The 13102-nt window shown below is 34.1% G+C and overlaps 1 long non-coding RNA gene across 4 annotated transcripts in view; it reads right to left on the reverse strand.

Moving 5' to 3' along the window:
- Positions 1–2598: 2598 nt before the first annotated feature.
- Positions 2599–13102, reverse strand: part of LOC143654786 (uncharacterized) — a 119602-nt gene continuing 109098 nt past the window's right edge. For 3 of the 4 annotated variants that reach the window (XR_013161947.1, XR_013161949.1, XR_013161948.1), the window contains 2 exons: positions 8807–8881; positions 7655–7898 (listed from right to left, as the gene is read on the reverse strand). This is a non-coding gene — a long non-coding RNA (uncharacterized LOC143654786). Of the gene's footprint in view, positions 2744–7654; positions 7899–8806; positions 8882–13102 lie in introns of those variants that run through there. The other variant, XR_013161950.1, reaches the window with a different exon arrangement.

The raw sequence follows: 13102 nt of genomic DNA on the forward strand, positions 1-13102 counted from the left end.
TTTTCTCTGAATTATCACATTTATGGCATTCTTTTGCTCAATACTTAACAAAAAATGAGAATTATTATTTTCTTTTATTATTCCTGTGCTCCATGTAACATTCTTTCACCCCATGTCACATTCTTTTGTATGGTCTCACAAACCTTCCAATAGATTACTTTAAGAATACATTCAGGGTTTAATTTAACCAGTTGCCTTAAACAGCAAGTTAGAGTAACATTTGCTATATTTTAGGTTTTGGGCTCCCCTCCTCTTTTTCATGAAGTGAGAAAGATTACTGACTGAAGTTCATGGTCATTTATCCAAATTCCTTGAGGGCCCTGTATTTTTATTTATTTGCCAGTAAATGTATGCAAACTTATAATTAGTTACTAATCTAATTTGGAGGGAAAACATTTTTAATATTTCAATATTTTTTCTTCTTTCTACACTTAAGAGACCATTCTTCTTACTGGAGAAAATCGAAAAAAAGATTTGAGTAACCCTTACTTCCCCGTGATATCTGCTATCATTCCCATCTGTAGAACTGCTCTCCCCTGCCCCCTTTCTTGCTTTTTATAGGGTTGAATATGAAGGGTTTTTGTCAAGATATTTTTTCAACTCCAGCCTCAACTCATTTTAAACTTTACTTTCCTAAGACAGTCCTATCAGATCGTTACTTACTCTTTAGAATCCAGCAGTTACTTTCAATTCTATGTTTTTCTAAATGTTCTTTTTTGTTATTGGATCATCAAAGCACCTCCTATAAGGTTCTACTGATTTCTACAGATACTCTTCACATTTTTGGCCAAATGGACACACACACTCAAACACATACATCTTCCTCATGGCTTTCAATAATATTTATCTCACTAAGCAGTCTGAACTACATGCCTGTTATCCCATCACTCCTTGCTTTCTTTATATCATAACACTAATTGTCTTCACTGTGATTTTGCAACATTATAATGTATTTTTAAAAAATTTTAAGTTTCTTTGTAATAAAATGTATACTCCTATTGACAAGATTCCACCATATTACAGTGGTATACATGAGATTCCATTTGCCTTTTTTTGTTGTTAAATTCTCTTTGCATTGGTATCCAGATGGTTGAGGTCTTAAATATTATTTATCAGTTTTCTTGTTGCTTTCAGCTGAGAACTAGAAAATTTTATCTCTCTGTAAAATATTTTATACAATGTAAAATATATTCCATTATTCAAAATTAGAGCTAAAAATTGGGAGTCTATAGGAATGCAAACTAGAGTAGGTGGTACTCTAAATAAATAGGTGGGGCATCAGCCATGTCTGAGAGAAGCAAAGAAGAGAGACTGAACATTGGAAGCAGAAACTAGGGTTTAGGAACTAGGTTGTGGTTCAAAGAAATGTGAGAAAGGTCTCATTATTGAAACTGGTGTACAAGATTCAAAGATATCTTAAGGAATAAAGAAAGGGTCCATATGTAATTGGGGTTAAAAGTGCTATCATCAAAATTAGCTAAATTATAAATTCTGAACTTGCTCCATTCCATCTAACTAGAAGAAGGCTTGGACCTAGAGAGTCTATTGTGGGGTGAGCCTATATGAGTCATTAAGATGGCAGAATTGGGGTGATTTCAGGGATTTGGGAATAGGAAGACAAGCACGCCCCTACTCCCAATATACAGTTTAGTAATTGTAGCTAGATTTTTTAATCTTTCCTATCTTAAATTTCACTTTAAAGCTGTTTTAATCAGTCAACAAGTTCTTCTTTCAAAATCATTCATTTTCATTCCATGAAAGCAGTTTTTCATTTTTATTTCATTAATCGTCATAAAGAAAATGGAATAATTTGCTTTAACAATCTGTATAGTTGTTCACTCTCACTTTCTCCCATACTCTTTCAAACAGTATTGAAAAGACAGGAAAACCCCACCTACTCCATGAAAGTCCCCTTGCTTCCTTCTCAGAAATTCACTAGAGTTTCATTCCCAATTGTTTAGGACTTCATCATTTCCTCCCACATGGATCAGCAAGACACATGTGTTTTTACAGCGACTTAACAGGTAGCACTTCATTTGCGAGCACACACTCAATTCAGACAGCCTGCTTTTCAATTGGCGCTGGTGAGCCGCCATATGCACCAGTCCTCTGGGGGGCGGGCGGGAATTACAAAACACTTACTACCAAGGAGAGATGCTTTGCAGGGGATAAGGAGAGGAAGGTGCGTGTCAGGCCTCCTTCACGACCTGTGAGTTCATTTGTTGCTTCACTTGAGATGACTGTTCCTTCAAAGTCTCTGGGATCATTCTCCAACTAGTATAGCATAGAGTTTAGACAACTGTTCAACCTTCCTATCAGGTTCCTCACCAGAGAAACACGGATTATGATAATGATACTCATCGCATAGTGTTGCTTCTAATGTTTCATATATATTTATATTCATATATATGTGAGTGTGTGTGTGTGTTTATTACTCAATACAGGACCTAGAAAATAGCAGGAGCATAAAGGTTACCATTATTAACATTATTTAAAAGTTTGGCGTAGTTTATATCTAATGTCCTTTCCAGATATTAATTCTAATATATAATCAATGCAGAGAAAATCTGATGTACATTTTTAGAGTGAGATATTTTTTATTTTGTTTTACAACAGTCAATTCTGAAAATTGTCCCTTTTACATCCTCTCTGGTTTATTTCTTTCTTCCTTGAGTAGAATTTTTCATTTTGTCTCGTAAGTGTGAATTGGGGGGATATAATTGAAGTTCTTTCACATGGACCTCTAAAAGAAAGAATCAGCCTTCATAGTCAGCATCAGGAACAAAAAGACACATTACCTACCCTGTGGACCACCACAAAACTTTTCAATGTGTTTGCTAAAATTTTAGTTCACCAGATTCACTTTAAATCCTAAATCCACTTGAGAAACTGTCACGGAAGCTATCTATATTTCTTTAACTATTACCCCAGTATCTTTAAAAGGAACTTTAAAAAAATGAAAACTACTTCATTTTCCTCTAGATTTTAGCATTAAAAATGGCTGATAAGTTTTACCAGTTACTGAAATGGCACCTGTCTCTCCACAAAACACATGCACAAACAGATGTACAGAAGAGAGAGAGTAAGGGTTCTTTGGTCAAAAGAGTAGTTTAGGAAACATATTTGCCATGCTACTCTGAAAATCCACAGTTCTTACCCACATGGAGACCATGACAGATATTTCTGTCAAAACAAAAAATGAAAAAGAGAAAAGAAAAAATGTAAACACCTAAATTTTATTTAATCCAGCAGTTCTCCAATTTTTTTTTCCCCACAGAAATGTTTTCTTTACCTCTATTAACATCTGTATGCCAGTATCTCAGAAGGACTAGTAATAGAAATGCTGCCTTAGGTATGACAGACTTTTGAGAGAGAGAGGCCTCAAATAAAGAGAGTGTGGACTTCAATCCCAGGCTGTGTATTTGTTGTATCCAGTCCTCTATGTCCAATACCAAGCAGAAGAAGCATCTGTTAATGTCACTTGAGGGACTATTCAACAAAGTCCTGCCATTTCTTTAAAATTCAAACTGCATAGCAACAAATAAGATAAACAATATTATGACTCTATCCAATTTCTATCTGTGAACGGGCTTGTGTCTGATGCTTCTTAAGATCAGGTACATTTAAGAAGAATTTAATCCTACTTAGCTATGTCCATATGTCCCCTATGTGATGACCAGGTAATTGTCCCTTATAAAAATGATATAGACAATGATGTAAAGATTTTATGATATTTCAGCATGGCTTTTTAACTAGCCAGAAATATATATAAAATAATTCCAATCAACTAAAAATACCAATTAATTTTTAAAAATGGTTTAGAATGTATTTTTTACTAGTTCGAAAAATTCCTTAAAGCTATTTATAAAATGGAACCCAATATAAAATACATAAAATAAAGCCCAGCAATACAATTTTTGATAATTGGAGATATATGGAACCAGGCCAGTTAATTATAGAAGTTATTCACTATATTTATCTCTGAGTATCCTGTCAGCCAAAATCGAAAAGATCTTGAGTTATTTCACATTCAGTGCTTTATAAAAGGCAAATAGATATAAACATTTTAGAGCAATAAATTAAATAAAGTATTTATTGAGCAGACCATTTCATAAATATCACTTAATAAACTTGACTAATTTCTCCAAATATCATTTTTAAAAGACATAGAAGTATTGTTCAAGTGTAAATTCTATATATTGACTATTTCTAAACGTAGGTAATAAGCATGTAAACATTTCTCAATGGTGGGTATCCTCTGAGAATCTGATATTATATATATATATATATTTAGTATATGAATTTTATTATATAAATAACATAAAATTTACTGATATATTTAAGATATATGTGATATATTTAATATATCAGAAAGGTCATAGCTAATTTCATGTAATCCTAAATTAGATTAGCTTTATCACTTACTAGCTGAGTGGTCTTGGACTGGTTAATCTCTCCATGCTTCCATTTTTCATTTGCAAAATGGGTATAATAATGATACTCAGAATAGTACCGATGCTTTATAAGCACTATGTAACTGTTTATTGAGTAAATTTTTTTTAAAGTATAACAGTAAAAGAAAAAGTCATTAAGAGTTAGTAACTTTTGCTAAATATTAGGTATCTTAAAACAGCCTCTGACATCTGCAGGACTGTATTAATTCATGCTTGAATTATTTGACAGATTTCTGAAGTGCTATGTTTAACATCATTTGAAGAAGAAATCAGGAGCTGATATGTGAAAATAAAAGAATTCTGTTGTGAAAGTTTGCAAGCCTGCTTTATATTCTCATCATTTGAAGGTAAACATAGTTTAGATGCAGGAAAACCTCCATATAGAATTCATATTTTCCCACAAAAGAAAATTACCAGATGACTAAAATTACTAAATTACTAGAACAAACACTTGCTAAGACCATAGAATTCTGTTTCATTAAACAAAAAGTATATGATGTTTCCCTGAAAAACATTTAGGAATCATCGAATTAATCAACAACGTCAACTGTGAAAAATCCTTGGCACGATATTTGTAGAACATCTGGTTTTTCATATAATATTTTCAGCTTTTTATGAAGGATTAACTAAATGCAAAATATATTTTAAGTATTATCACAAACTGACCGTGTGAATGGGGTTCTTAAGTAATATATTTAAATCCGTACAGATGAAAACTTATTCTTTGTTCAGGTCCAGTTGTTTTATCAGTGAACTTTCATTTGAGAAAATATAATTAAGTTGTAATTAATTATAATTCTCTCAAAAACAAGTTATTAAAACCGAAATCTTAATTTGATAGGCATCATATTTATTTCAACATCTCTCATGTATTTTCAATACTATATGTGGTATCTAACACAGACCCTCAGATATTCTTTTTATTCTGGGAGCCTACCTTTCTTTCTAGAACTTTCTTAGTACCAGGGTCTGCACTGAGGAATCCCACCAAACTTCTTTAATCCTTTGTTCCCAAGGCTGATACCTAGGAACTTCCTTCCACCTAGTAAAATATCTGTATTTTTCCCAAGAGTCTAATTTCTGTACCTTCCAAAATGACAACTAGCTTTTTATCTGAAGGGATGCATGAAAACACACTAAGTGATGAAAGCTAGAGGATTTTCCAAGTAAAATACTACATGCATTTTCCCAAGATCCTTTAGGATATAACGATCATTGTGTATACAAGAACTCAAAGGAATAACTTCAATGGAGGAAATTTCATGTCATGTGAGAAAGTGCAACTTTCTCTTGGACTGGTGGGGGTAAAGCTATGAGGTGAAGCAAAATCAGGTTTGACTTCTGACTCTCAGTATCAAATAACTATTACATACCAGCTATCATACAAACAGAAAAGATAGTTTCTGTTCCATTTTAAATATGTTCTGGTTAAAATAATAGAATTGTTATTCATAAAGTTTCAGATGCTCACTGGTTTATTGTGACAACCAATTTAAAGATTAATATTGCCTAAAAGTAATTTTAGAAAACCCACAGAGTTCATACTCATCACTCTATCCTGCATTCCACATTTATCTTTTTATTTCTATTGATTTTTTAAAATGATAATGGCTCTAGGAAAATTACACCTCTGTTTAAACAACAGGACTATTTAGCAAGCTCATTCATTATTGGCTCATCTTCGTTCTTAAGTACTTGGGTCATTTTTCATTTCTGTGAAAAGCTTACATAACCAGCAAAGTCACCCTGTGGCAACAAAAGCAGAATCTATAATGAATTTCTACCAAATTAAAGGGCAATTCTTCCAATTCTACCCCCAGAGAAAAATAGAACCTATATTCAAATTGTTGATAGTAAGAATAGTAACCATATTTCTCAAACATATATGAAATACACACTTAGGTGGCTAACCTGGTTTTTAATAGATGAAATGAAAGTAATGCTTTCAAAATTAATCCAAATATTTTTCTCAGTTATTCTGATTTGTTGGTTGGAGTATTGTATTCCTTAGTTTTAATTAAAGACTGTTGTCAGTTAACATATAAAAATTGAAGTTTATAGAATATTCAGTAACAATGAGTTAATCATTAAGCTTAAGATTTTGCAATTTACTTTCTATTTTGCACCACCCAATATATTCTTCCTTTCTTTTCCACATTTAGGCACTTGAACTTAGGTACCAGTCGTTTATATAGACCGTATAGTTTATAAATAATATGGACTACCTTACAAGTTTAGAGTAGCTCTCATAAGCAAATTTCATTTCTAGTATCATTATCAGTCAGATCAAGGGAAACTGAAAATTAACCCCTCCCCATCCTCTCTACTTACCTACTTACCTACCCATCTTCCTACTTTCTTTCTTTCCTTCTTCCCTTCATTCATTCCTTCCTTTCTCTCTCTCCCTCTCTCCCTCCCTCAATTCCCTTCCTCCCTTCCTTCCTTCCTTCCTTTCTTCCATATTTTCCTGTGTTCTTCTGAGTTATTCTAGAAAATTACTGCACTTGAAGGGGTCCTGGGAAGACTCAAATTTGTAGCTTGCTGGTCAGAAGTCGGAATGGTCCTGGGAAACCCCAGACTTGCAGCTGGAGTCTAAAGTCAGGGCAGTTATGGGGAGGATTGGCCCTTAGTGCGACCTAATTCCAGTTAGTGTCTGAATCGCCTTGCAGCTGGTACTGCATAATGGTTTTAATTTGTATTTCTCTAATGATTAATGATGTTGAGCATTTTTTCATTTGCTTATTTGCTCTCAATATATTTTCTTTGGTAAAGTGACCCTTCAAATTTAACTCATAGTAGCATGACAATTCTCTTCTCCTTATAAATTAGACTCATCTCCTTACCGAGTCTGCTATTCACAAAGATTTCTACAACTGTTTCTTTTCTCAGTTCTCAGGACCGTAACCCCAGTTCAAGTGCCATAATATGTAGTCCCCTTTTTGACACTGTGTAACAGTTATGTATTTATTCTTTTCCCCACTCTGCATTACTCACTTATTAATTTTGCCATACAACTTCTAACACAGAGATTTAATAATGTATTTATTAGATAAATAGATCATAAAGAATGTGTGTGTATATTTATTTGGTTATATTTTGCATAACAGTATTTTTAAATTCTATGCAGGTGGGAAAACTATAGTCTTGGTTGCAAGGGAACATCCCAAATACCATGGAAATTATTGTCTAAATAAGCCAACATAAAAAGAAATCATGCCTGTGGAACAGAAACAGACATCTGTTTATTAATAGCATCAGCACTTTCTGTTTCCATCAGAAGGAAATAAAACATCTTTCACTGAGAGCACAACAGGCAGTAGGAGTAATAGTCAAATACTGCTCTACTGCTTCTCCAGATGTGGCCTTCTGGAAGGCCAGCCACCATGAATACAGCGCAGCTGCTCGGGCAGCAAGAGCTCGCCCAGTCTGTTTCATATTACAGCCCTACAAAAATAAGCAATAAAGCAAAATTCACCCACACAATTATTTCTTCTTCCTAGCTTTCTCTCCAACCAGAAAAATGTAATAGAGTATATGGATGATTTAAGGGTAGATAAAAAACATTTTTAATTTGTAAAATCAAAATTATTTACTGCTCTATATCATTCTGTAATATCCCAGCTATGATTTTACAAAAATATCAATTACATCCTGTGTTGCTCTGTGTGTGTGTGTGTGTGTGTGTGTGTGTGTGTGTCAGGTAGAGGGCTCAGATGATTTAATAACCACAACCGTTTGCAGGGCCAGAGCAGAACCAAGAATGGTTTAATCTTCAGTGATGTTGATCTTCATTAGGTAATAGTTTGGTCAGACATTTATGAGTGGAAGGAAAAAGATAGCAAGATTTATTTGGGGGAAATTATTGTATTATATTCTTAGAATGGGCCTAATGCTTGAAGATATGTGTGTTCTATGAAGGCTCACCAAAAGTCCAGCTCTAAAGAGGAAGCACTCAATAATTCAGTGATTAAAATAGTCTATTCTGTAGATGTCAGTCAGCCTCTTTCAGAAATCAACTCATGGCTTCCTCAATGGGCTCTTTTGAACAGATGGACGGGGGAAAGCTAGGCCTGGGGTCAGTAACACACAGTTTCCATCAACAGCCACCAACACTCTACCTCTGCTGGGTATTCAGTCATAGAAGGGGTGGCAAAGTTTTCTCACTTCTATTCTGAATATGGATTACTTTTTCCTTTCTGACATTCTTGACTGCCTGACCATTAAGGGGCTTACTTAAAAGTTTATACCCAGTCAGATTATCCTAACAATCTAGTTTATTTTACAGGATCAAAAAAAAAAAAAAAAAGTGGTGAGGGGGCAGTAGAGACATTAATCGGTTTCACTGAACTTACCATGTTTCCCATCACCCAGAGACAACCTGGTATTTTTGAAAGGTGAATAACATATTGAGGATTTAATTTCAGTGCCTGTGGAAGACATATTAGAATAGTGGGATATTGTCTTATAACATGGGGTATATGCTTACGGGGAGCGGTCCCATGACTACCACATTTATTGTGCAACTGGCAAAATTATTTGTTTCCAAAACTCCTACCCTAAGAAGCTACCGTTAGGAGGTTTGAGTAGACAAAAGAAGAAATTCGCGCATTAAGAGATGAACAAGGAAACAGAAAGGATTTTAATTTGTAGACATTATCTGGTTAATTTTTTCTTAGTGATACTATAGTCCTCAAACTTCGGGGACAACTTGGAGACGGGTTTCTTTATCATTGTATTTTGCATCTAATATTATTAAACCAATTTTTTTCTTTAAGTCAAAGATCAGTGTTATCCTGGATTTTATTTAAATGATGCCACAACATTAATTGTCATAGATAAGTTTCATTGATGACAGAGTTATTGGACAGCATGACATTAACAAATATTTACTAAACATATCCTGCATCCGACTTCTGAGAATAAATAGAAAATAAGATATAAAGCAATAAGGAACAAAACAAAGTAGCCACCCAAGTGTCAAATGAGTACACTAAGAGGGTAAATGGGGGAGAGTGAAATTTTTTTCTGCATTTGCTGGGGATAGCCTCATGAAGGACATAGGATTTGAGAGATCAGAAGGATCCATAATCTCAAAATCAGCTAAAACAAAGTAACTGAGTAAACTGAATCAACAAAAGCTCAGAAGAACAAATGTATAGCACATGCTCTGAAACCAAAAAATGAAATGAGGGAAAGATAAGGTTAGAGAAGTAGGGCTGGATTAGGGAAAGTCAAATGATTGTAAAAGGGAAGAGAGAAGAAAGAACAAAAAGAGAAACTAACTGGCCAGACCTGGTGTCATGGTTAGGGACAGGTGTCAACTTGGCCAAGTTGTGGTACCTGTTCATCTGATTGGGCAAGCGCTGGCCTGTCTGTTGCAATGAGGACATTTCATAGGATTAGGTCATGATCACGTCAGCTACATCCACAGCTGATTCCATTTGTAATCAGCCAAAGGGGAGTGTCTTCTGCAATTAGTGATGCTAAATGCAATCATGGGAAGCCTTTTAAGGAGGACTCAGAGGAGACAGGTTCCATTCCTGCTTTGGCTGGTGAGCCTCTCCTGTGGAGTTCATCCAGGCCATCCATCAGAGTCATCGGCTTCACAGCCTGCCCTGTGAATTTTGGACTCTGCGTTCCTATGGTCACGTGAGACACTTTCATAAATTTTATATTTGCAAGTGTTCCCTGTTGATTCTGTTTCTCTAGAGAACCCTAACTAATACACCTGGGGAGAGAAAAAAGAAAAGACGATGGTACTAAGTGAAACAAATACATGTGACTTGACTAAAGAGTAAACAGGTGTTTTATGATCTTTCATTGTCTTATAATATGGGGGTATATGCTTAAGAGGAGTGGTGAAAGAAATGCCGTGAGTAGGATGATGGAAAGAGAATAAGAACAGAGATGCCAGTGTACAGCTCCAGTTCTATTTCTACATGACCTTTTTCATAGGCTGAAGTCTACTCTGAAAATGCTCATGAGAAATCCCCTAAAGGTGAATAAAAAGTCTCCTGTAGTAATGCTGCCTTAAAAATTGCCATTCAGAAGTGTTATGAATTTTTCTGTTTTACTACAAAAGAAGTTTCAGAAAAGTCTAATATATCATTCTGTACAACAGGAAAACGTAGGAGTTGATGCCACGGATATAAATAGAGTTGGAGTGATCTTTTTCTTGCCTTCTCCCATTCTCAAAATGGATTAACTTTGTTCGCTATAAACACAATCTAAATGATCTGATTCTGCATTCATCTGACTGCCTGGTGATAGATAGTTCTCACCGTGTCTGACAATATTTCTTGTAAGCATCAGAAATTATGGAAAGAAGGGTACCGATGGAGCAAAAGACTTTGAAATGTCATTTTGGATCATTGCACAGCATGATTCAAGGTTGTACAGACAGAGAAGTCAGAGGAGCTATTAAAAATGTGCATGTTGATATTTTGAAGGGCAAAGTGAATCGAAACTGCCATTCTCTTAATTTTAAGCCAATTGATGTGTGTAGCTTGTTTTTTCCCATGTGAATCTTATGTTATCTGCACACTAGGTTTAATTACTAGATCTTCTACCAAATTTTATTTAATTATTTGAAGCAAGAGCCAACATGCAGACCATGTACCTCATTTTTGATGATTAGTAAACATTTTCTATATGGCTGCAAGGGCCCAACAAATTGAAACTTTTACCAGAGGCATACACGCAAAAAATACTATACCCTACATATAACGTAATTGGATATATGAAGTACACAATGTAATTACAGAAATTCAACGTTATACACTGACAAGATCTTGTACAATGCAAGATTTATGAAATCATTTAAAATCTATACATTTATATTGAATCAGTTTCGTATTTAAAACTTTTATGGAGTTCCATTTTAAAGAAAGTTGATGTTATTTGAGGCATAGATAGTCATAACTATATCATCATCATAAATGGTGGGATTTATCATTTAAAAGTGCCATTTTTGTTATGTTTAGTGCTTTTTGGTTTAAATTCTACTTTGATATCAGAAATGCAACACTTTACTATGGTTTACTTGCCTGCTATACCTTTCCATGCTTAGCTTTTCTGAATCACTTTTTTTTTAGGTGTATCTTAAATACAACACATAGTTAGAATTTGTTTTGGAGACTATTTTTTCCCATCTAATAGATGAGTTAGCCATTCGTATTTATTGATATGATTAGTTTCAACCTGTAAAGTTATTTTTTTATAAGTATGATGTGTTTTATTTCACTTTTGCTATTTCTTCTCTATGTGATGTACTTTTTTTGTCTTTCATTTTTTAACTCTATTTTGATTTTAGGAAGCTTTATTACATTTTTGATACTGTGCTGTAACCTGTGCTTATGCCCAGAACCTCTTTTCTTTTTTCTTCTTTTACTTTCTGGAATGTCAACAATAATTGTATCCTTTCTCCTTCACCTATTGCCTAAACATCAAGGAAGCTATTCTTTTCTCTTTGCCTTTCCTTTACTGTTTTTTTTAGATTCATTATTTTGTCAGAACATATATTATTTATATATAATTCTTCCAACTTCATCCCATGTTTGTTTTAATCTTAGATCTGCACTTACACATTAAATGCTCATCAACAGTAATTTGCTAATCTTTCCCCAGTCATTTCCTACTTGGATGATTCTTATAAGCTTATATCTAGCCAATTACTACAGAAGGGCTTATAGCTATAGTGTTTCTTGCATGTTTAAAACTGCTTTTCTATAGACGATACTCAGACAATGTATTGACTTTCTTTTCCTGAGTTTTTTAAAAATGCTGGTTCATTTCGCTTTGTTTTGATGTTAATGTTGTCATTCTGATGACAGCTTAGTTCTTTTGCTCTTGAAAGTGATTTGATCTCTTGCTGTGGAGGGCCTGAGATTCTCTACCCTTAACTTTATATTCTGATGGTTTCTCTAGGATATTTCTCGGCTGTACTGCTGTGGGTCATTTTTTCTTGGTACCACGTGGCCTCTTCAATATATAAATATGTTCTGACAAAGCAGAAATAATGAATCTAAAAAAAAATGGGAAAGGAAAGGAAAAGATTAAAAGAAGAAGAACTTTCTTAATTGTTGTTTAGGCAATAGGTGTAGAGAAAGGACATAATTAAAGTTGACATTCCAGAGAGTAAAAGGACATAAAATTATTAAAGAGGTCCAATAACATCAGGACCTCTTTCATTTGTTGAAAGTTTTCTTGAACTATGATTTTAAATATAAGCTATCTTTATTTTTTAAAAAACTTCTTTATATCACCAGTTATACCTATGTTCAGTTTTCTTTGCATCTTTTATTTAATACTTTCTCCCTGACCCTTATACTTCAATTTTTTTTTACTGGTTTTAATGGTGTTACCTGTTTTCTATTTATCTTCAATGTCCCCAATTAAATTTTTATTCAAATATTCTATTTCGATGGAAGGGTTTTTGTGTTTGTTTGTTTGTTTGTTTGCATGGGCAGGCACTGGGAACCTAACCTAGGTCTTTGGCATGGCAGGGGAGAATTCTGCCACTGAGTTACCATTGCACCGCCCTCCATGGAAGTTTTTACTTGAGTATTTTTGTAGTACACATCTCTTTATCTTCCATTTCTTCTTGTGTTCAATAAACTTTGAATTTATTTCTTCCCATGTCTGTCCAT

Source organism: Tamandua tetradactyla, chromosome 14 (genome assembly GCF_023851605.1).
Source record: "Tamandua tetradactyla isolate mTamTet1 chromosome 14, mTamTet1.pri, whole genome shotgun sequence".
Taxonomy (NCBI): domain Eukaryota; kingdom Metazoa; phylum Chordata; class Mammalia; order Pilosa; family Myrmecophagidae; genus Tamandua; species Tamandua tetradactyla.